Here is a 25,809-nt window from a genome sequence, read left to right as displayed (position 1 = left end):
TACAGTAACCCCCTAAAATCGTCCCATAGGGATAATCTTCTACTCGTTCGCCATCCTCATTTGAATCAGAGACCACTGCATCATAGGTCTCCCCATTCTCTCTCCAGGTCTGCTTAGGCAACACGTTCACGTGAGACCCCAAATCCAAAATAGCTTGGTCCATCTCATAGTCTCCTATTTGTGTGGTATGCCTCATCTCGCACCCTATTCTCACCTTATGCTTATCAATCTTTCTGACTACGTGAGGTCCATCAGGAGCATTATCCCTACTGACACACTTGCTTATCAACTCTTGTAGCCCTTTCACAGCCTTGCTATCACCTAGTAGTTTCATAGAAGTCTCCAAGAAGGTTGTAAGCATAGAGGGGTCAACCTCTGTGGGTGCGCTGGTGTCTGGCAGTTTGTTCTGACTCCCTGAGGTAGAGGCTTCAGCGAAGCTTTTCTTCACTTCCATGAATGTTTCCTTCGCACGCTCTAGATCGAAACCAATCTCCTTTTCTGGGGCCTTGCAGACCCATCCACCTTCTTCAGGTTGTTTTCCCTTATCGTCAACAGTCGTGATCCCAATTCATAGCATGATATTCACATTCGCATCCTCTTCGTGGGGCTCGACCCTCATCATCTGTAAGTTCTAGGTAGGATGTTGAGGTTGTGCCTTCTTCCCCTGCATCTTGGCCATCAGCACATGACATTCTTCGATTGTGCAATCAAAATGAGTGCAGTATTGACATGAAGACTGTGTCTGATTCGTACACTCCGACACATATTTTCCTGGCGTTCCACAATTGTAGCAAATGACTTGCCCATGACCCCTACCAGGTCCTCCTCCTCCTCGCCCTCTTCCGCGCCCCTAATATCCTCCGCGTGCTCCCCCAGTACCCTAATCCAGAGGTTGAATTTCTGCTTGAATTTGATATGTAGGCATCCTCTCCATCATTAATTCAGAGCTTTGACAATGGCGCTCATCGTGGCCCACCAATTTGTAGAAATCACGAAACAATTGTTGTGGTGTCTTTAAAACTTTTGCAGCAAATGAAAATTATCTGTGACATGTTTTTCGACCACTTGAGAAATAGCGCACCATAGCGTGGGCCCCATACTTGGTCCTGCTGGAGCTTCCTACTTTAGGGGAATCGCCCCCCGTAATATAGTTCGTGAAGACAAGGAAAATATCCTTATCATGCCCCTGGCTCTTGCACTTGAGGCACTAGATTTCTTCACAAAACTCTATCCTGACCTATTTTTCCTTTTTCAAGCTCTGCAATTCCAAACAGAGGTTTTGCAACTGCGAGTGAATTTGTTGGACTCCCAAAGACACATCCTGAATAGGTGTTTCATGCAATCTCATCACGATTTCCAGAGCTTCTGCCTGAGTTCCTATCTTTTGTTGCGATAAAGTAATCCTTAGGTGGGGCAAGAGCGCGACTATAAACCAATCGCGATGATGACTATATGTGAGATTCATATTAGCTTCACGGATCCCACACTTCAATCTTTAATCTAGCTCCCATGGTGTTTCACCGGGCCTCATCGTGATTTCCTTAAATCCAATTACCGATTGCGAGGCAGAACTAGGCTTACTAAATTCTTTGTTTAAAGCGGTCTGAGTATCTGCTAATGATGCCAACGGATTATCAGTGCGGTACTTAACGTACCATGTCATCACGTGATCCTACAAAGTGTCACACGGAATTGGTCAAGGGTGCGGACACAGCTGACCTTCCTAGAAGTCTAAGACATTCTAATGACAAACAAGACAAAATGGAGTGATCTTTCTCTAAATATACCTTTTAAAACATGAAAACTACAAGTGTTTAGGCTTACCTTATTCCAAAATGTTGTTGTTGTAGTCCGTCCTTGCCGATCCGGATGAGCTCCTCCTTCACATCAATTCCTGCAACCACAAACAATCAAACAATTACCAAGCACTTGCATTTCATATAATAAAACATATATTCAACATGCAGACCAAGGAACACATGAAATAACTCATTAACACAAGCTATTGAGAAAAATAAACCAGTTTGTATTAATAACGAAACAAAGAAACTCTTACAACCTGGCCTTGGTGTTGTGCAAGTTCCTCCCAGGGTCCATCAAGGGTTTTCCTCTACTTTGACAAAGCTCACCCTCTCCCAAGTAGAATCAAGTGAAGACAATCTCTCCTCACAAAGGCTCTAATGGAAGACCTAAATCCTGCAGCATTTACCCAAAGAAAATGTATAGCTCCAACCTCCTCTCCTTCTGGCTCAATGCCTTTATTTATAGTGCTGTAAAGAGGTTATTCAGGTCCACTATCAATGGGATCATCCCCCTCTTTGGGTGGGATAGCTCCCTTATTGATGGGATAAGTTCCCCCTTAATAGAGATACATGAACCAACTGGAGGCGCATCCATTTCATCAAACCGACCTCTAGAATGTTCTAGAAGTAACCACAAGTAACTTTTTCAAGATAAAACTCGCGCATTTTGCCTTTTACAGAGGGACGCACCTGTCCCTCAACATAAAGAGCGTCCATGGACGCAGATTTTGTGAACATGGTCAGCGTCCCCGCAGGTAAGGCTAGAGAGAACCTGCGACCCCAGAGATAAACATAGTTTTTACAAGACTTTCTCTCTTCTTTGAGTTTGAGATGGATAACAGAGGCATGAGACTTGCCTAAGAGGGTAGCATGACTGTTGATTTGAGCCATACTAACTGTAAGTAGTCAAGGTGACATTTTTTAGTGTAACAGATTGCCCCCTAAAGTGCGAAGCCTGGAATAGAGTAGGGTTTTGTAATTCTAGGAAGGGTGAAGCGCTTTATCATTTCAAGGATTGTCTTGTGGATGGCCTGGTTGGAACCTGCAATTTTCAACACAAAATACATGGATAAGATTATATCATCACTGAGGTAGGCATTCCCATACTCAGATTCAAAACTTTAACTAATGGACTAACTATTCTGATACAGGAATGATCTTGCAGTACATCATTTTTATAGACTTTTGTAGACACAGTATGGACGCAGCCATCTGTTTATGATTAGTCTACATAGATAATGAATACAAAACTCCTCGCAGCCTGGATGGTAGAAACTAGATCCAGGGTCTTCACTTCTACTTCCCGAATTGGTACGATTCTAGCCATGTGATTAAATGATTCGATGTCGAACATGTTAGAAACCACTTGATTACCAGTCGATGATGTAAACTGTTAACAAGCATGAGAGAGACCACCAGTAATGTCAATGGTTCTCAAAGTACCAAGCACAACCCGTGAAATGTGAATAGATGTTTTGATGTCGAACACTTCACGGAATCCTTTGATCGAAAGTCAATGATGTAAACTGACGTCAAAGGCGAGAAACCTGCCATTGATGCATGCAGACTTCAAGGTACTGTCGATTCCTAAGTCATCTTTCTAGATAATGTGCTGATGTCGATAGAAAGCGACTCGTTGCAGGCAAGCCCGCAACACGAAATCATTGTTCAAGTTGAAGAAATGTTGCTGTAAGGACTGACTCAAGGATGGTCAAATGGATGACAAGTATTTTGCAGATGAAAGTTTTGCTTGCAGACCTCTTGAACACATAACGACACGACAGATGGCTTGGTGACGAATAACTCAAAGTTAATCCCGGAACCCGGTTAAAGACTTTCAAAGTGGTTTGATCAACTGTGAGGTAAAAGATTTCCCAACCCAGGTGAATGAAAAGTGTCGTGTTCAAGAGTGGTAATAAAGTTTCTTTTGAGACAAAAGGTGACAAACAGGTTCATTCTTCTCTCTTTTCCCCCACCATTTCTGGCAAGTACCTCTTTATTTTTAACAAGCTTGAGGAGGATAACATATGCTTGATTATAAGCTCATCCTTCGGACAAGTCCAACCTAGTTTAAATTCGAACCCTAGGAAGGAGTGGTTCGTTCCTGTTTGTAATTGAACAGGTCCTTTACTGTAAAAGTTTAACGAGCCCAGTATAGGAGAAACTCGGCGTTTTTCATTTTTAGAGAGTCTGAAAAAACAAAAGGAGACTCCACGTTGAACTTTTTCGTATATTTGTGTCCCTCAAGCCCGAAAAAGTATAAAATAATACCTGGGGGAACCGCTTGATCTTGCGACCAAGGAGTACTTTCATAATAGTGTCGTTGACTTGAAAAGTAAAAAGCGATCAAGGACACGTCGTTTTATTTCCTTATCGAGTTCGAAACGACAAAAACCCGGCAATCTTTTCCTGATTTTGCGGTCAGAAAAGAGCTAAAAGGGGACCGTCTTTTAATTCCGTTTTAACGAGTGTAAAAGAAACGCTCGGCGATCTTTTCATGTTTTAGGAGTCAGAAAAGGGCTTAAAAGATGACTCCGAGGTTTCACTTTTTCGTAAGTTTTAACGAGTTCGAAAAAATGATAAAAATGTACTCATGGTTTTCACTTTTTCGTAAATTTTAATGAGTTCGAAAAAGGGATAAAAATGTACTCATATGACCGACTTTCAATTTAATTTACGAGCAGGAAAAGACGGAAAGAACTCGGCATTTTCATTTGTTTTACGAGAATGAAAAATAGCAAAATAATCTCGGGATTTTCATGAGTTTAACGAGTCTTGAAAATAACTGAAATTGACTCGAGATAGGTTTCATTTTTACAAAAGCTTGAAACAGATAAAAACTATGCTTCAAATTAGTTTCATTTTTACACAAGCTTGAAACAGAGATAAAACTGTGCTTGATGCTCCCTAAGCATAACTGTTAGAGCGCATGCCCCCCAGCTTCATTTCATTCAACTAAGGTGGATGAAATGAAGGTTCAAGAACGAGATCATTTGAAAGACTCGACCTAAAACTGTAAGAAAATTATGCAAAAAACTGAAATAACTAACCTAAATACTTAACATTTATGAGATCTAGTCAATCTCTCGACTCAAGTAGAGGAGGATTTGTTTCATTTTTTAACGAGCTTGACACAGGAAAAGAACTATGCTCGGATTCGGTTTCATGTTTACGCAAGCTTGAAACGAAAAACTATGCTTGTTATAAGTTCACATGCCCCCGGCATAATGATGCAAATCAAGGTACATGCCCCCCAAGCTTCATTGCATTCAATGAGGTGGATGGAATGAAGCTTTACTTTCAAAATCTTGGAAAGACTTGTGGGAGTTGTTTCATTTTTTAGTGAGCTTGACACAAGACAAGGAACTATGCTCATGACTACTCTCGACAATCTACCTACTTAACCTACCCTTGTTTCATTTGTTAACGAGCTTGACACAAGACAAGGAACTATGCTCAAAAATTTCGCATGCCCCCAGTTTAATGATGCAAAATGAGGTACATGCCCCCCAGGCTTCATTGCATTCAACCAGCTGGATGAAATGAAGGTTTACTTTCAATATTTAACTTGAAAAGGGAGTTGTTTCATTTTTAAGGAGGTTGACACAAGAAAAGAACTATCCTCATACCTGATTCATTTGTTAACGAGGTTGACTCAGTAACAGGAACTATCCTCGTACCTGATTCATTTTTTAACGAGGTTGACTCAGTAACAGGAACTGTCCTCGCACACACTTACTTTCTACAATCTACCTACATATCCTAAAATCTAGCTGATTCATTTTTTAATGAGGTTGACTCAGTAAAAGAACTGTCCTCATGCTAGCCTATTTCATTTTTTAACGAGGTTGATACAGGAAGAAACTATCCTCGTAACATTGATCATGGCTTCCAACTGGAAGAAAGACATGTCAATGGACACACCTTGATCATGGCTTCCAAAAGGTCTTCATCCGAAGGAAGAATAGTTTTTTGGAAGGAACACACGTCAAGGGACTCAAAAGGGATAAGAACATCGTGTTCAAATAATCCCATAGAGTTTTCCATGTCAATTACCGGATCTAAATCAACAGTGAGAGGCTCACTTACATCGGTAACTGAAAACATGGGACCAGTTGCCACATAATTAACCCGTGGCAGGGTAGATACCACTTTAGAATCAGGAACATTTAGGGGTGTCATATTATTGGTAGTTGAGACAAGACTAGGGAACGAAAGCTGGTCTACAGTCACAATACTGCCATTGTGAGGGAAAGACATCACGCGAAAGAGTGTCGATACGACAGCTTTCATTGCATAAACATAATCTCGCCCAAGGAGTAAATTGAAATCCAAGGGACCTCGAACTACCATAAGATCAATACAAATAGTTTTACCTTCCAAGGTAATAGAAAACTTAGGAAGGATCCCTAAAGGTTCACTAATTGTTCTGTTAAAAGCTTTCAGATTCTGCGTAATAGGCGCAAGCTGAGGGGAACCCAAAGCTTTCCAAACAGCTGAGGATAAAATACTAACAGAAGCACCTTCATCTACCTGATTACGATGTATGTCCCTACCACCAGCCTTGACAATGATTTGGAAAGGGATGGAGGAAGGAAGACGAGGTTCTGTCAGTCTATTCCAATCAAAGGAAAAGACCTCAGTGCTTGGAGGGGGTTCCGTATGAACAGGTGAAATGCCCCCCGGCATAGAAGAATCTGATGTAACAAGAAGAACCTGAGCGGTATGAAATTCACTCTCCAAAGGGAAAGTGTGATCGACCGAATGTGAAATTGAATCGACCACTTGATCAACTAACGGATCATCAACCTGAGTGACGTGAGTTTCACTCTCCAATGGAAGAGTGTGATTGATTGTACTTGAATTTAGATCAATCACTCCGTCAGTTGACGGTAGGTTGGGAGAAAGTTTACGGTAACCAGTTGGAAATTCTTGCTGTGAAACAGTAAGGTTTTCCAACAATGTTGAGGCTTCATCCATGTGAGGGCAAATGTGAGTTTGATGACTCCCTTTGCATAACTTACAAGGAAACCTAACTTTACCCTTTTTCCCAGGAACCTGACTATCACTGGTTGATGGATCAATGGAAAGTTGATGAAATTTTGCTGACCATACTTCCAAGACCTTTGGTATACTAGGACAATTGACAAGGAAGTGGTCACCCTTACAAAGCCTGCAAGGGTATTTGGGTTTACGATGCATGTCGGAATTTTCCTCAACACAACTAACACTTACAGCCATGGTTGGTTGGTTGACTTCTTTCTTATCTTGCTTCTTCTTCTTCTTCTTCTTCTTCCCTTTCTTCTTCTTCTTAACCTCCTGGTTAGTAACATCAAGGCTTTTACCAGGCGAAGAGGAAGAAATGGAGGAAGAAAAATTAGGCGAAGAAGGTAAAGGGTCAACAGAAGGTTGGTGATGTTGAGATGGTGAACTCTGTTGAGGTGAAGCATCCGGTTGAGATGGAACAATTGGAGTATTTTGGGCCAACGAAGTTGAAAATAACCATATCGGTAAACCTATTGTAAATCCAGGTAATGACAAAGTAGCCATATAAGGAGGACCAACATTTCCAAAGTAAGGAAAAGTACTAGGATTCTCATTAGGAGGGGTTCCTAGGTTGATAAATTCCGAAACATTTGCCATTATATTCAACTTCAGTGAATTTTATTAACAATTTAAAACTAAAATTAACAATTCACAATTCACACTTAACAACTAAAATTCACAATTCACACCTATGGTCTCTAAAAGTAAAAACAAACAAATTAACACGCGCTATCAAATCTAGGAGTCAAACCACACACAAACAGTAAGCTCTCCGGACCGAAAACACTAGTTGGTGATGAAGCCCAACCTCGCAGAATTCAGTACAGAAATGGCGGGTGGAACAGTTACCCCGGCAACCTGCTTAATGAATAGACCGGCACAAGTTCCTCCACTTTAACCGTCTCGAAGTGAAGTGAACCCCCCGGAAAATCCAAGTGAGTATAACCGACGTCTGCTCCAGGTACAGTGGGACCTTCCCTCCACCGTCACCTCGGTAGAACCCTAAAGATTATGGTCACTAAGGTCACCAACAGTAACAAATACACCTGGGGGAACAGTCTAAACTCCGACAGCACGCAAGGGCAGAGTAGCAAGCTCAATCCCCTTACCGGCTCCTTGACAACAATCCAAGGTTTACCGATAAGTGACCCCTGGCTCCTCGACAATGGTTAATCCGAGGTTTACCGTTTGTAATACGTACTGTCTGGCGTCGTTCCCAACGAGGGGGGAATGATCCCCTCACTGGTTCGGACACGAGCTCGTGCTTCTCCTTTAAGAGGAGCTTTCCCAGAGTGCAATTGAAACAATTGGATTTATTCTACTCAAGATAAACTATCTGTTTGGTTTTGTAGTCTTGGAGAGTTAAGTACTCACCTACTCCAAGACCCTAGCCTAAGCTATGTTGGTGTTTCAGAGCCCTAGAAATGTAAAAATTACTAGATGAATTTTAATTAAGCGCTGTGTTATTAAGGCTGTTATTACTGAAATGGGTAAATGGAGATGAAACCAATGGTGTTATGACCCGACTCAACTGAATGCAATCGAATATGATAATGCAATCCTTTCAATTCGATGAATCCTAACTAGAGTAAGGAGAGAGTTTCCATTCACTTCCAACAATGCAAAAAATTGATCATTAAGAGAAAATTTAACAAATTCTCTAATGCACTAATTTCATCAAGAAAAACTAATGCAAATCAATTCCAAACCAATTTTTATTTTTATTTTTGTGTAAATTCAAATCAAAGAAAGCTGATCTAAATCTACGATCGATTTTTCAGAATGTAAACTATGCAATTGTAATCTATGCACAATTCACATGAAAAGTATGCAAATGTAATCTATGCACATTTTTCATTCATATTCTGAAACTGAGAACTCTAATTATGCAAATGTGATCTATGCAAGAGAATTCTCAAACACAAGATGATTCTAATGTAATCTAAGAACCAATCAAGTGCAAGTCAAGAAAATTGGGTGAGAGTTCCAAAGATCAAAACATAAAAACACTCAAAGGCGATTAATACTCATACACAATTTAGCCCCCCCCGGCAAATGAGGGGGAAATTTTTTTGCAAAAACAAAAGCAAAAAGATGCAAAATTGTGAAAAGACTGAGACAAACCTCCAAGTAATGATCAAAGGAAATCAAATCAAGAATTTCTCAAGAAAGAGACTCAAAACACCCAATTGATGAAAGCTAAAAGCAGGAATGCTAATGAAACAAGTTCAGGTGAAGATTCTGGACAAGGGACTAATGAATCTGGGCAGAAAAAACTAAGAAAAAACAAAATCTAAGAGCAAAAAAGGCAAAAAAGGAGTTTTCCTAAATTTTTACAGGAAGACGCAGGCAACCCGTTAGCACAGGTGCGGGCCCGCTCTGTGCACACAGCAAAAGTGCGTCCAGGGACGCACTGTGCAGCACTCAGAGGATGCGTCCGTCTGAAAAGCTCAAGAAAAACCAAAATAAAACTAATCCTAAGCTAACCCACCCAGAGACAGAATCACAGAGCCAAAACCAGAAAAATAAACCAATTTTCTCAAAGCAAAGTTCACATCAAGGAAAAGACTTTTCATTAATGGAATCCCCAGTGGAGTCGCCAATTTGTCACACGGAATTGGTCAAGGGTGCGGACACAGCTGACCTTCCTAGAAGTCTAAGACATTCTAATGACAAACAAGACAAAATGGAGTGATCTTTCTCTAAATATACCTTTTAAAACATGAAAACTACAAGTGTTTAGGCTTACCTTATTCCAAAATGTTGTTGTTGTAGTCCGTCCTTGCCGATCCGGATGAGCTCCTCCTTCACATCAATTCCTGCAACCACAAACAATCAAACAATTACCAAGCACTTGCATTTCATATAATAAAACATATATTCAACATGCAGACCAAGGAACACATGAAATAACTCATTAACACAAGCTATTGAGAAAAATAAACCAGTTTGTATTAATAACGAAACAAAGAAACTCTTACAACCTGGCCTTGGTGTTGTGCAAGTTCCTCCCAGGGTCCATCAAGGGTTTTCCTCTACTTTGACAAAGCTCACCCTCTCCCAAGTAGAATCAAGTGAAGACAATCTCTCCTCACAAAGGCTCTAATGGAAGACCTAAATCCTGCAGCATTTACCCAAAGAAAATGTATAGCTCCAACCTCCTCTCCTTCTAGCTCAATGCCTTTATTTATAGTGCTGTAAAGAGGTTATTCAGGTCCACTATCAATGGGATCATCCCCCTCTTTGGGTGGGATAGCTCCCTTATTGATGGGATAAGTTCCCCCTTAATAGAGATACATGAACCAACTGGAGGCGCATCCATTTCATCAAACCGACCTCTAGAATGTTCTAGAAGTAACCACAAGTAACTTTTTCAAGATAAAACTCGCGCATTTTGCCTTTTACAGAGGGACGCACCTGTCCCTCAACATACAGAGCGTCCATGGACGCAGATTTTGTGAACATGGTCAGCGTCCCCGCAGGTAAGGCTAGAGAGAACCTGCGACCCCAGAGATAAACATAGTTTTTACAAGACTTTCTCTCTTCTTTGAGTTTGAGATGGATAACAGAGGCATGAGACTTGCCTAAGAGGGTAGCATGACTGTTGATTTGAGCCATACTAACTGTAAGTAGTCAAGGTGACATTTTTTAGTGTAACACAAAGAGGTAACCAACTGCGCCTTCTTTATATTATCATCTGTAATTTTTTGTGTTATCTACATAGCCTTCGCAACAGACCAAAATTGATTTGGATCCTCACTTCTTAAGCCCTTTAAAACTGGCAACTTTATTGTATTCGACATGTTGACCTGCGACGATGGTGGTGGTGGTGTGGGCGAAGATGTATGTTGTGGAGGTGAAGGTGGAGGTGGTGTGGATAGATGAGGTATTCGCAGAAAACCACCCCTTATCAACAGGACATTACTCTGTGTTGAACCCTATGCTGCTCCCTCGTCGTCACTCATAAGAGATATAATCAGTAGGCTATATTCAAGGCCTGTTCTTCCCCTATCTCTGGAGAGCTTCCCACTTTCCATAGCTGCAAACATCAAGGCAATGGCATAACCCGTTTCTCACACAACAACATCTTAATCCAAGTATTCAAAGATCTTAGATACTTACCTGGCAGTCCTTTGAAGAAGTGTCGCTCTACTTCACTGTAACTTACTGAGGTGTCGATCGCAAACTATGTAACAAATTCTCCTATAACCTGACCAAACCAATGGTCAACAACATGAGTGATCTTATCTTTAGAAGCTTCCAACCTTTGCACTATTTCTAGAGTCCACACTATTGGACCGTCAAGCTTCCACTTACTTGGTCATCTTCCAATTTAGCTATCCACTTGTATAGTTCAATCGGGAAGGTGCAGAAGAAAATTTCATGTATTTCAGTGTACAAATATCTATCCAACCATTGTTCTTTTTTCAGGCACAGATTCTTGTTTTCGTGCGCCCCAAATTCGTGGATCTTTCTATCCAACCACTTCTCAATTTCCTTCTTGGTTAGATTCCAGTGATGTGATACCACACATCTCTTTATGCAGATCCCTGTCTCGGCTACAAAACCATTTTTTGGCTTAGGGGGTCTTGACCCAGGTTCATAGTTAGTTGCACCAAACAAATCCCTACACTACTGGACCTTTTGGCATCAATCCATGGTGCGTGGACTGAAGTCTCACCCGAAGCAGTATGGGGGGATGTTGGAACCAAGTTTCCGCACCCAAAGATTAGCGTGATGTCATTCTGTGACCTCGATCGGCCTTCGCGCAGACCTCTAAGCCCTTATGGCTTATCGTTGTAACTTCCCTTAATCGGCCTCTAGACCTCTGTGAAGGCCTACAGCTGGATTTTGCAGACCTTGAGCAGGCTAATTAGCTGTTTACACGCACCCTATATTACCCTTAGATCAATATTTACTCAGATCTACTTGATTGTTCAATAACTTTAACTAAAAGTGTTAGGATCTTCACGTAATCACTTAACATTGATTGCATTCAAATAATAATATAGATTAAGTAAAGTCACACATCAATGCATCATTATTTCATCAATACATCATTCATCACAGTTAATATCATAATCATACATAACGGAAGTAAAAGGGATAAAACACAGGAATTTCTGCAACAGTCTTCTTTATTGATCTTTAGTATAGGTTTACAGACTCAAAACTTCCCTGTGCACTGAGCTGCAGGGGTTTGTGCACTCAACTGCAGATACTACTCTAGGCCTTTGCACACTCAACTACATAGAATTTTCCTCCTCTAAGACTTCTATCTCAATCTATCTTCTATCGACCCATTACATCCATCATCATCATATTCTGCCTTAGACTCTCTAAGACAAATCTATTTATACAATCCCATTTTTTGCGAACCATGGGTGGATATCAAAACTGACTCGAATTTACATGAATGAGAGTAAAAACCATATTTGACTCTTAACTAACTCCGCACTCCATGTCTACAATTTGCGGAGACTTTACATCTTGCTACCTCAAAACTTATGATTTTTCCCCAAAACTAACCCAGGGGACCCCATCCCAACAGTGGTCACGGCCTTCCTTCTAGCACCAAAATGTCAAAGCCCCGGATTTCCATTGCAATAACATAGGGGATAACCACCAGTTCTGGACCTTGAAAGCAGCTCCTTTTCTGTTTGGTGTGGTGGCTCCGACTGGGGATAATGGGACCAGTATCCCAGCAAGAATTGATATGATGATGTTGGGTTGATATAGGGTATAATGGGAAATGTTTTAACTAAAAATGATCTAATTAAATAATAAACACATGAATCTATCTATCTTAACCTATATCTTAATATGTACCCAGGAATAACTTGGATCACAAAGATGTCTTAAAGAAAGAGGTAATAAATATCATTCATCGCTCTAAGATAAGAAATCTTTAATGATGATTATTTTGACTAAATAGTTATGCAAAAAATTATGGAAAATATATCACATATATCAATTGATCATGTATTCAATTAGGAATTACAGCTAAAACATTTATAAAAAAGTGTTTTAATGTTTAAATGTAACTAACATAACACAATATAAGAAAGATTACTGCTAGTTCATAAATGAAACACAATCATAAAGATAGAAGTACCAAATATGAAATGTCCTACTCATGAGATCGACAATATTGATCCTTTTCTCTTCAATTAAATATACTCTAATAGTACAAAAATGGAAATTTAGTAGAGTATGCTTCAATCTCTAAGAAAATTAGATCTTGTTCCAATTATCTCATCAAAACAGCCACAAAAGTACAGAAGTGCAAGCTCTTGAAAAGTGTTTTTAATAAAATTCTGGACCTCTCTCTAAATGCATTAGAGAGGTTTAAATAATAAACATATGTATCAAAAATAGATTATTACATAAAAATATGAGGAGGTTTCAAACAACCTTCCTCAGAATAAGGGAAAATAAAAACTAAAATAAAAATAAAATGATGACAAGCTTCTTCAAATTGAATGGTCCTATTCAGCCATTTGGTCCTTGAGCTCACAGATGTCTATCATTGGCTTAACCTAGGGAGGATGACCAATTCTAGATCTCAATTATCCAGTGTGTTAGCGCTTGAAATTTCACCTCAGGCTGAGAAAGGTAAACCTCAAGGCAACATCAAACCATTCAGCCCCGTAGCTAGCCCTACGGGGCAGGAGAAGGCTCTCTCCGGTCAATCTCGGTAGATCTTCAATTGATGAGATGACCAAACGGGTAACACTGATATTAGGCTAGTAAACTGATTAGAAAGATTGATTTGGGGTTTTTAATTAAATAACGGGGTTTTTCTGGGCTGCATGGGCAAAATCACAGCTTGAAACAGAGAAATATAATGAACAACACAGGTTATCGACTGAGGCAAGGTAGGCAAGACATTTAGCATCAAATCTAGTTTTAAACGGGATGGCAAGACTGGTGAGGAGCTAAGGAGGGCAAACAATAACTTTGAATCCTCCTTAAACAGTAGAAAACATTTAAACATGAACAAACTTATAGGCAGAGCATGGCAGGCATGAATTCTTACCTAAACACTTCATTTGTTCAGTTAGAAATGATCATGTAGTGAAATGAAACATAACAGATTACATATGAAACAAGAGAAAAACTAATGCTAAATCATCATGCCACAGGGATCTCAGAAATCAGAGCTGCGAAATTTTCATTAAAAATCCCTCTGTCAAAGACTGTACAATGGAGCTCAGTTCTCCTCCAGCGCTCAGAATTTTCTCCTCTCTCTTACTTACTAACTCTCTCTCCACACCAAATGAATTTTTTCTTTTTAATATATGAAACAAAACACAGCTGGGGGAAAACCAATCGACCCCAAGACCCGGTATTTGTTTTTATCATTATTAATAAAATGAACTAAAAAAAACAATCAGCGCTTCCTGAAGAGAGAATAGCGCTCTTTCCACTGAAATCTGTTGAATCTGGTGAATAGGTGGCATTACAGGTGTCACTCCCTTTGCTAAAAATAAACATAGGCAATCGCTCCTCGTTTTCTGCTGTGAAGCGTTTGGATTCATCTCCAAACAATTATACCCGCTTTGAATATGTAGCCTCAACCTGCCTTTTGATTTCTGAGTTCATACGTTTGAACAAATCCTCAAAGAGCAAAGCAATTAACTGACCCGCAAGCTCCAGTCGTTTATTCCCCACATAGTCCTTATCATCAATGGCATCTGATTTGAGCATGGCCCCTCAGCAGCAGAGGTGACAAACCTCTTTTCAAAGAACTTGAATATACAATCTACATCTCTATCAAAATACATTTGCGCATTGCGATGAGAGACAGAAACCATTTGTGGAAAGTCAATCATTGTTACATTTTCCTCGTCATCAATCATAATATTGAACTCATTGAAATCACAGTGGATGAGACCGTGTTCTGCCAGTCGAACAATTAGGCCAATTATAATATTAAATGTTTGTTTTGGATGTTGTAGCTGCTTAACTTGGACCCTGGAACAAGAGACATCAGAACACAATGTCGATTACAGTCTACTGCATTAGGAACTGGAAAATCGTGTTCTTCAAGGGCCTTCATAAAGGCAAATTCTTTAAGAGCGGAAAGTCTTGAAAGGTAGAGCCAATTATAGCTGTTTCGATGTCTCAAATAGTCACGCTTAGATTTAATAGCTCTAAACGATGTCCGACCCAATCTGTGCAATTTCATTGCCAATGTTCTACCATCTTCTGTGGCAACCTCGAAAAAATCTGATTCTTTCCCAACACCTATTCGACGACCAACACCTACAATCATGCCGCGGTTTGCCAATGTCTTTATTGCAAGAAAGTCATATCCCAAAATGCGATTCAACATCATCTCCTTTCTTTGCATTGAAGCTATGTGCTGTATGCAGTTCTGCTACTCATTTCCTGAAAGGCTGGAAGATTTATAGTATGCACTTAGTGCTGTAGACATAACCATTTGGTAAAACCAAAGGTGGATTATCTTCATCCATTAGTTCTTTTGAAATGTAGCACACAAGCTTAGAATGGATATGCTTTGAGAAAGGTAAATCTGAAGCCAGATTCCGGAAGCTTTCCTGTGACAGTGGGTCTTCTTTTGTACAATTTTCCTCGTAGCAAAATTGAGTCTTAAGAGCAGATAACCCAGCTTGTAGGTAAATATTCAGCAGTGGTTCAACATTAATTCCATATAGTTTGCAGAACTCCTCCTTGAATTGCTGGACCAAATTATCCCATTGCTTTGCGTCAAATAATACCTTGTATGTTGCACAATCAGTATTGCTTCTGAAAGCAAGAGTAGCCATCGCATGCTGAAGCTCTTTCATATTGGTGGAACCCCATGGTGCAAGATGCTTCCGAGCATATGCAGTTGCATCCATGCTATGGTCAACTTGAACAAGCTCAATAAACTCTTGCAGCCTGAGCTGGAACTCTAACTTGCTCTTAACCTTCTTCAACTTAGATTTATTTTCAGCACACCAAGCTAGTGCAGGAGTACAGTCCCTATTTTGCAAGCATTCTACGACCTTCTTTGCATCCATAAACACATTAATATCTACAAGATCCTGTATGGCACTATCCTCGGCAAGTTTCATAGCAGTGTCATAATAGGATAAGCGTAGCATATAGTCAACAAGTATCCTCGTATGTTGTTCCATTCCTGCTGATTTTCTGCCCGAAGCACACTCAAATGGTCCAACCTGGCATGACACCTTTGAACTTGCAACTGCTCACTCTGGTTGCTCTCATCTAGCTTTCTTTTCAAGCCCTGAATTCGTGAAACAAGAGAATTCAGATGTTGAACAACCTCTTTTTTGACATGTCCATCAAGACTGCCTTGCAATCCATTGAATTGCTGTTCTTCTGCCGGCATTGTTTGAGATTCATCCCGATTCGCATTGTACATTCCAACCTCGCAGTAATATAGATCCATATGAAAAATGGGACCAATGGAATTTATACAAAATAGAAAATGTTTTTTGCTACTGTGACATGGCCCAAAATTTAACTTGGCCGGCATAATAAGAAGACCCAAATCTAACAAAATTGATTATATGTCCACAATGGACAATATGAGCTCTTAACCACTGATTGATTAAAATAAACAAACTCAATAATCTGATTGCCACCTCTGACTCAAGTATACAACCGGATAAAAGGGCGTTGTACGACGGTGGAATTATGAATATTAGTGCTCCTCTCAACCTCATAGTCAAGAAGTCTGCAGCAGAGGTTAAGCAACAAGGCCACAGGCATATGCTTGTCAAGAGATTAAAGTAGGCCTTTCAGTCCAGCGATTCCTTGACTAAGTAACCAGATCTGAGATTGTTGATGATGTTCTTCTTGTGCTTTTGCAGAGCTAGGAGCTTGAAGTCGCTGCCAGTTGAAGAGCTGAAGAACAAATTACATAATCCAAAACAACACATTAAATGATTTCTTCTTCAAAACAGGGTTTTGAATAAGAATCAATCTCTGACATGAGACGGAGTCTAACATTGGCTCCACTTGGGATGGCAGCTGCCGCTCCGTGGAGGTGCCAAGAACCGCAGAACTTTGGGAGAGCAGACAGTGCCTCCACCCATTGGGCAATGGAGTCATCATCAACACAACTCTTGACTTATTTTCAAACTGAAACTAAACTCAAACAGTCTTCAAGCAAACTAAAACAAGATGCTGCCCTTATGGCTCCTTATTTATTTACAAAGCTACCCTACTTTGTTGTGCAAACACTAGATCAGGTAACACTAAAATGCCAAATTAACCATTCAAGTAAACCTGAGATTGACGCCGGTTGAGAAAGCTTCCACAAGGTCACAGATGCAATTGCTAGCAGCCCTTCATGCACGTACTGAGCCTGGTCACAGAAAAGACAGCATGATCTGTCAATCGAACTGAAAAATGTGTCCATGTATGGTGCAATAGGATCACAGAAGCCGGACTCTGTTGGCTGCCCCAACTCTGCAACACATACTTCCAGCTGCACACTGTCAATGTAAACATCTATAGGCAAGTCCTACGATTTCTTGTTGCGAAGGAGGAAGGATTTCCAAGAACTTTTTAGGGTCTTGGAAATCATATGACTGAATCTACTCATCGAGATACTGAATCTCATTTTCAACTCTTTCAACAACTAACTCACAAAATCTAGTTTTTCTTTCAAGATGAAGCTTCGGAGATTTCAAACATTGAAGGAAAATACTGAAAAATTCTTCATTAATTTCAATATCTACTAACCACTCTCTAACTCCGTTTAGAGCTTCACAAAGTGCAGGGTCTACCACATACCCTACCATTGCATGAATTGATGAGCAAGCACTGGAATGTCTGGATCGCATGGGAGTCGCCAGGTGAATGGTTCAGCCTGCATAAGTGTCTGACTGCTGTCCACCATCAGCATCAGATCTGCACCTTGATTGCATGTACTGGGACAAGACAAGAATGTTCTCCCCAGTATGGTAGCGAGTATGTTAGCGCTTGAAATTTCACCTCAGGCTGAGAAAGGTAAACCTCAAGGCAACATCAAACCATTCAGCCCCGTAGCTAGCCCTACGGGGCAGGAGAAGGCTCTCTCCGGTCAATCTCGGTAGATCTTCAATTGATGAGATGACCAAACAGGTAACACTGATATTAGGCTAGTAAACTGATTAGAAAGATTGATTTGGGGTTTTTAATTAAATAACGGGGTTTTTCTGGGCTGCATGGGCAAAATCACAGCTTGAAACAGAGAAATATAATGAACAACACAGGTTATTCGACTGAGGCAAGGTAGGCAAGACATTTAGCATCAAATCTAGTTTTAAACGGGATGGCAAGACTGGTGAGGAGCTAAGGAGGGCAAACAATAAATTTGAATCCTCCTTAAACAGTAGAAAACATTTAAACATGAACAAAATTATAGGCAGAGCATGGCAGGCATGAATTCTTACCTAAACACTTCATTTGTTCAGTTAGAAATGATCATGTAGTGAAATGAAACATAACATATTACATATGAAACAAGAGAAAAACTAATGCTAAATCATCATGCCACAGGGATCTCAGAAATCAGAGCTGCGAAATTTTCATTAAAAATCCCTCTGTCAAAGACTGTACAATGGAGCTCAGTTCTCCTCCAGCGCTCAGAATTTTCTCCTCTCTCTTACTTACTAACTCTCTCTCCACACCAAATGAATTTTTTCTTTTTAATATATGAAACAAAACACAGCTGGGGGAAAACCAATCGACCCCAAGACCCGGCATTTGTTTTTATCATTATTAATAAAATAAACTAAAAAAAACAATCAGCGCTTCCTGAAGAGAGAATAGCGCTCTTTCCACTAAAATCTGTTGAAGCTGGTGAATAGATGGCATTACAGGTGTCACTCCCTTTGCTAAAAATAAACATAGGCAATCGCTCCTCGTTTTCTGCTGTGAACCGTTTGGATTCATCTCCAAACAATTATACCCGCTTTGAATATGTAACCTCAACCTGCCTTTTGATTTCTGAGTTCATACGTTTGAACAAATCCTCAAAGAGCAAAGCAATTAACTGACCCGCAAGCTCCAGTCGTTTATTCCCCACATAGTCCTTATCATCAATGGCATCTGATTTGAGAATGGCCCCTCAGCAGCAGAGGTGACAAACCTCTTTTCAAAGAACTTGAATATACAATCTACATCTCTATCAAAATACATTTGCGCATTGTGACGAGAGACAGAAACCATTTGTGGAAAGTCAATCACTGTTACATTTTCCTCGTCATCAATCATAATATTGAACTCATTGAAATCACAGTGGATGAGACCGTGTTCTGCCAGTCGAACAATTAGGCCAATTATAATATTAAATATTTGTTTTGGATGTTGTAGCTGCTTAACTTGGAACCTGGAACAAGAGACATCAGAACACAATGTCGATTACAGTCTACTGCATTAGGAACTGGAAAACCGTGTTCTTCAAGGGCCTTCATAAAGGCAAATTCTTTAAGAGCGGCAAGTCTTGAAAGGTAGAGCCAATTATAGCTGTTTCGATGTCTCAAATAGTCACGCTTAGATTTAACAGCTCTAAACGATGTCCGACCCAATCTGTGCAATTTCATTGCCAATGTTCTACCATCTTCTGTGGCAACCTCGAAAAAATCTGATTCTTTCCCAACACCTATTCGATGACCAACACCTACAATCATGCCGCGGTTTGCCAATGTCTTTATTGCAAGAAAGTCATATCCCAAAATGTGATTCAAGAAACGACCAACATCATCTCCTTTCTTTGCATTGAAGCTATGTGTTGTATGCAGTTCTGCTACTCATTTCCTGAAAGGCTGGAAGATTTATAGTATGCACTTAGTGCTGTAGACATAACCATTTGGTAAAACCAAAGGTGGATTATCTTCATCCATTAGTTCTTTTGAAATGTAGCACACAAGCTTAGAATGGATATGCTTTGAGAAAGGTAAATCTGAAGCCAGATTCCTGAAGCTTTCCTGTGACAGTGGGTCTTCTTTTGTACAATTTTCCTCGTAGCAAAATTGAGTCTTAAGAGCAGATAACCCAGCTTGTAGGTAAATATTCAGCAGTGGTTCAACAGTCATTCCATATAGTTTGCAGAACTCCTCCTTGAATTGGTGGACCAAATTATCCCATTGCTTTGCGTCAAATAATACCTTGTATGTTGCACAATCAGTATTGCTTCTGAAAGCAAGAGTAGCCATCGCATGCTGAAGCTCTTTCATATTGGTGGAACCCCATGGTGCAAGATGCTTCCGAGCATATGCAGTTGCATCCATGCTATGGTCAACTCGAACAAGCTCAATAAACTCTTGCAACCTGAGCTGGAACTCTAACTTGCTCTTAACCTTCTTCAGCTTAGATTTATTTTCAGCACACCAAGCTAGTGCAGGAGTACAGTCCCTATTTTGAAAGCATTCTACGACCTTCTTTGCATCCATAAACACATTAATATCTACAAGATCCTGTATGGCACTATCCTCGGCAAGTTTCATAGCAGTGTCATAATAGGATAAGCGTAGCATATAGTCAACAAGTATCCTCGTATGTTGTTCCATTCCTGCTGATTTTCTACCCGAAGCACACTCAAATGGTCCAACCTGGCACGACACCTTTGAACTTGCAACTGCTCACTCTGGTTGCTCTCATCTAGCTTTCTTTTCAAGCCCTGAAGTCGTGAAACAAGAGAATTCAGATGTTGAACAGCCTCTTTTTTGACATGTCCATCAAGACTGCCTTGCAATCCATTGAATTGATGTGCTTCTGCCGGCATTGTTTGAGATTCATCCCGATTCTCATTGTACATTCCAACCTCGTAGTAATATAGCTCCATATGAAAAATGGGACCAACTGAATTTATACAAAATAGAAAATGTTTTTTGCTACTGTGACATGGCCCAAAATTTAACTTGGCCGGCATAATAAGAAGACCCAAATCTAACAAAATTGATTATATGTCCACAATGGACAATATGAGCTCTTAACCACTGATTGATTAAAATAAACAAACTCAATAATCTGATTGCCACCTCTGACTCAAGTATACAACCGGATAAAAGGGCGCTGTACAACGGTGGAATTATGAATATTAGTGCTCCTCTCAACCTCATAGTCAAGAAGTCTGCAGCAGAGGTTAAGCAACAAGGCCACAGGCATATGCTTGTCAAGAGATTAAAGTATTCCTTTCAGTCCAGCGATTCCTTGACTAAGTAACCAGATTTGAGATTGCTGATGATGTTCTTCTTGTGCTTTTGCAGAGCTAGGAGCTTGAAGTCGCTGCCAGTTGAAGAGCTGAAGAACAAATTACATAATCCAAAACAACACATTAAATGATTTCTTCTTCAAAACAGGGTTTTGAATAAGAATCAATCTCTGACATGAGACGGAGTCTAACATCGGCTCCACTTGGGATGGCAGCTGCCGCTCTGTGGAGGTGCCAAGAACCGCAGAACTTTGGGAGAGCAGACAGTGCCTCCACCCATTGGGCAATGGAGTCATCATCAACACAACTCTTGACTTATTTTCAAACTGAAACTGAACTCAAACAGTCTTCAAGCAAACTAAAACAAGATGCTGCCCTTATGGCTGCTTATTTATTTACAAAGCTACCCTACTTTGCTGTGCAAACACTAGATCAGGTAACACTAAAATGCCAAATTAACCATTCAAGTAAACCTGAGATTGATGCCGGTTGAGAAAGCTTCCACCAGGTCACAGATGCAATTGCTAGCAGCCCTTCATGCACGTACTGAGCCTGGTCACAGAAAAGACAGCCTGATTTGTCAATCGAACTGAAAAATGTGTCCATGTATGGTGCAATAGGATCACGGAAGCCGGACTCTGTTGGCTGCCCCAACTCTGCAACACATACTTCCAGCTGCACACTGTCAATGTAAACATCTATAGGCAAGTCTACGATTTCTTGTTGCGAAGGAGGAAGGATTTCCAAGAACTTTTTAGGGTCTTGGAAATCATATGACTGAATCTGCTCATCGAGATACTGAATCTCATTTTCAACTCTTTCAACAACTAACTCACAAAATCTAGTTTTGCTTTCAAGATGAAGCTTCGGAGATTTCAAACATTGAAGGAAAATACTGAAAAATTCTTCATTAATTTCAATATCTACTAACCACTCTCTAACTCCGTTTAGAGCTTCACAAAGTGCAGGGTCTTACACATACCCTACCATTGCATGAATTGATGAGCAAGCACTGGAATTTTTGGATCGCATGGGAGTCGCCACGTGAATGGTTCAGCTTGCATAAGTGTCTGACTGCTGTCCACCATCAGCATCAGATCTGCACCTTGATTGCATGTACTGGGACAAGACAAGAATGTTCTCCCCAGTATGGTCGCCAGTATGTTAGCGCTTGAAATTTCACCTTAGGCTGAGAAAGGTAAACCTCAAGGAAACATCAAACCATTCAGCCCCGTAGCTAGCCCTACGGGGCAGGAGAAGGCTCTCTCCGGTCAATCTCGGTAGATCTTCAATTGATGAGATGACCAAACGGGTAACACTGATATTAGGCTAGTAAACTGATTAGAAAGATTGATTCGGGGTTTTTAATTAAATAACGGGGTTTTTCTGGGCTGCATTGGTAAAATCATAGCTTGAAACAGAGAAATATAATGAACAACACAGGTTATTCGACTGAGGCAAGGTAGGCAAGACATTTAGCATCAAATCTAGTTTTAAACGGGATGGCAAGACTGGTGAGGAGCTAAGGAGGGCAAACAATAACTTTGAATCCTCCTTAAACAGTAGAAAACATTTAAACATGAACAAACTTATAGGCAGAGCATGGCAGGCATGAATTCTTACCTAAACACTTCATTTGTTCAGTTAGAAATGATCATGTAGTGAAATGAAACATAACAGATTACATATGAAAAAAGAGAAAAACTAATGCTAAATCATCATGCCACAGGGATCTCAGAAATCAGAGCTGCGAAATTTTCATTAAAAATCCCTCTGTCAAAGACTGTACAATGGAGCTCAGTTCTCCTCCAGCGCTCAGAATTTTCTCCTCTCTCTTACTTACTAACTCTCTCTCCACACCAAATGAATTTTTTCTTTTTAATATATGAAACAAAACACAGCTGGGGGAAAACCAATCGACCCCAAGACCCGGCATTTGTTTTTATCATTATTAATAAAATAAACTAAAAAAAGCAATCAGCGCTTCCTGAAGAGAGAATAGCGCTCTTTCCACAGAAATCTGTTGAATCTGGTGAATAGATGGCTTTACAGGTGTCACTCCCTTTGCTAAAAATAAACATAGGCAATCGCTCCTCGTTTTCTGCTGTGAACCGTTTGGATTCATCTCCAAACAATTATACCCGCTTTGAATATGTAGCCTCTACCTGCCTTTTGATTTCTGAGTTCATACGTTTGAAAAAATCCTCAAAGAGCAAAGCAATTAACTGACCCGCAAGCTCCAGTTGTTTATTCCCCACATAGTCCTTATCATCAATGGCATCTGATTTGAGCATGGCCCCTCAGCAGCAGAGGTGACAAACCTCTTTTCAAAGAACTTGAATATACAATCTACATCTCTATCAAAATACATTTGCGCATTGCGACGAGAGACAGAAACCATTTGTGGAAAGTCAATCACTGTTACATTTTCCTCGTCATCAATCATAATATTGAACTCATTTAAATCACAGTGGATGAGACCGTGTTCTGCCAGTCGAACAATTAGGCCAATTATAATATTAAATGTTTGTTTTGGATGTTGTAGCTGCTTAACTTGGACCCTAGAACAAGAGACATCAGAACACAATGTCGATTACAGTCTACTGCATTAGGAACTGGAAAACCGTGTTCTTCAAGGGCCTTCATAAAGGCAAATTCTTTAAGAGCGGAAAGTCTTGAAAGGTAGAGCCAATTATAGCTGTTTCGATGTCTCAAATAGTCACGCTTAGATTTAACAACTCTAAACGATGTCCGACCCAATCTGTGCAATTTCATTGCCAATGTTCTACCATCTTCTGTGGCAACCTCGAAAAAATCTGATTCTTTCCCAACACCTATTCGACGACCAACACCTACAATCATGTCGCGGTTTGCCAATGTATTTATTGCAAGAAAGTCATATCCCAAAATGCGATTCAAGAAACGACCAACATCATCTCCTTTCTTTGCATTGAAGCTATGTGTTGTATGCAGTTCTCCTACGCATTTCCTGAAAGGCTGGAAGATTTATAGTATGCACTTAGTGCTGTAGACATAACCATTTGGTAAAACCAAAGGTGGATTATCTTCATCCATTAGTTCTTTTGAAATGTAGCACACAAGCTTAAAATGGATATGCTTTGAGAAAGGTAAATATGAAGCCAGATTCCGGAAGCTTTCCTGTGACAGTGGGTCTTCTTTTGTACAATTTTCCTCGTAGCAAAATTGAGTCTTAAGAGCAGATAACCCAGCTTATAGGTAAATATTCAGCAGTGGTTCAACAGTCATTCCATATAGTTTGCAGAACTCCTCCTTGAATTGCTGGACCAAATTATCCCATTGCTTTGCGTCAAATAATACCTTGTATGTTGCACAATCAGTATTGCTTCTGAAAGCAAGAGTAGCCATCGCATGCTGAAGCTCTTTCATATTGGTGGAACCCCATGGTGCAAGATGCTTCCGAGCATATGCAGTTGCATTCATGCTATGGTCAACTCGAACAAGCTCAATAAACTCTTGCAGCCTGAGCTGGAACTCAAACTTGCTCTTAACCTTCTTCAGCTTAGATTTATTTTCAGCACACCAAGCTAGTGCAGGAGTACAGTCCCTATTTTGCAAGCATTCTACGACCTTCTTTGCATCCATAAACACATTAATATCTACAAGATCCTGTATGGCACTATGCTAGCCAAGTTTCGTAGCAGTGTCATAATAGGATAAGCGTAGCATATAGTCAACAAGTATCCTCGTATGTTGTTCCATTCCTGCTGATTTTCTGCCCGAAGCACACTCAAATGGTCCAACCTGGCACGACACCTTTGAACTTGCAACTGCTCACTCTGGTTGCTCTCATCTAGCTTTCTTTTCAAGCCCTGAAGTCGTGAAACAAGAGAATTCAGATGTTGAACAGCCTCTTTTTTGACATGTCCATCAAGACTGCCTTGCAATCCATTGAATTGATGTGCTTCTGCCGGCATTGTTTGAGATTCATCCCGATTCTCATTGTACATTCCAACCTTGCAGTAATATAGCTCCATATGAAAAATGGGACCAATTGAATTTATACAAAATAGAAAATGTTTTTTGCTACTGTGACATGGCCCAAAATTTAACTTGGCCGGCATAATAAGAAGACCCAAATCTAACAAAATTGATTATATGTCCACAATGGACAATATGAGCTCTTAACCACTGATTGATTAAAATAAACAAACTCAATAATCTGATTGCCACCTCTGACTTAAGTATATAACCGGATAAAAGGGCGTTGTACAACGGTGGAATTATGAATATTAGTGCTCCTCTCAACCTCATAGTCAAGAAGTCTGCAGCAGAGGTTAAGCAACAAGGCCACAGGCATATGCTTGTCAAGAGATTAAAGTATGCCTTTCAGTCCAGCGATTCCTTGACTAAGTAACCAGATATGAGATTGCTGATGATGTTCTTCTTGTGCTTTTGAAGAGCTAGGAGCTTGAAGTCGCTGCCAGTTGAAGAGCTGAAGAACAAATTACATAATCCAAAACAACACATTAAATGATTTCTTCTTCAAAACAGGGTTTTGAAGAAGAATCAATCTCTGACATGAGACGGAGTCTAACACCGTGAATACAACATCCATGAGAGGTGGCACCATCCTTTGAGCAGAATTTCTTAAACAATGTAGATTCATCCAATGACTGTGTGTTTTTACCAGAAACTGCCAGTAGCTTCCCAGTCAAGCTTAGACAGTTGCTTGATTGCCTCTACATTTGTTTTGGCAGTTTGGTCCGCATTTAAAAAGGAATGTGACGCAGGGTTACCCCTACT

General features: G+C 40.2%; 6 pseudogenes; all 6 read right to left on the bottom strand.

The window, feature by feature from the left end:
• Positions 1-14,485: 14,485 nt before the first annotated feature.
• On the bottom strand, positions 14,486-15,204 carry LOC149148214 (uncharacterized; annotated as a pseudogene).
• A 55-nt stretch (positions 15,205-15,259) lies between these two features.
• On the bottom strand, positions 15,260-16,269 carry LOC149148213 (protein MAEA homolog pseudogene; annotated as a pseudogene).
• Positions 16,270-18,860: 2,591 nt separating this feature from the next.
• Positions 18,861-19,501, bottom strand: LOC149148212 (uncharacterized; annotated as a pseudogene).
• A 144-nt stretch (positions 19,502-19,645) lies between these two features.
• On the bottom strand, positions 19,646-20,655 carry LOC149148211 (protein MAEA homolog pseudogene; annotated as a pseudogene).
• A 2,590-nt stretch (positions 20,656-23,245) lies between these two features.
• Positions 23,246-23,886, bottom strand: LOC149148210 (uncharacterized; annotated as a pseudogene).
• A 296-nt stretch (positions 23,887-24,182) lies between these two features.
• LOC149148209 (protein MAEA homolog pseudogene) lies at positions 24,183-24,677 on the bottom strand (annotated as a pseudogene).
• Positions 24,678-25,809: the final 1,132 nt, after the last annotated feature.

The sequence above is a fragment of the Pinus tabuliformis genome, chromosome 9, assembly GCF_031772625.1.
Source record: "Pinus tabuliformis cultivar Carrire ecotype Pingquan chromosome 9, CPIR1, whole genome shotgun sequence".
NCBI classification, from domain to species: Eukaryota; Viridiplantae; Streptophyta; class Pinopsida; order Pinales; family Pinaceae; genus Pinus; species Pinus tabuliformis.
This window is presented reverse-complemented; position numbering and strand designations above follow the sequence as displayed.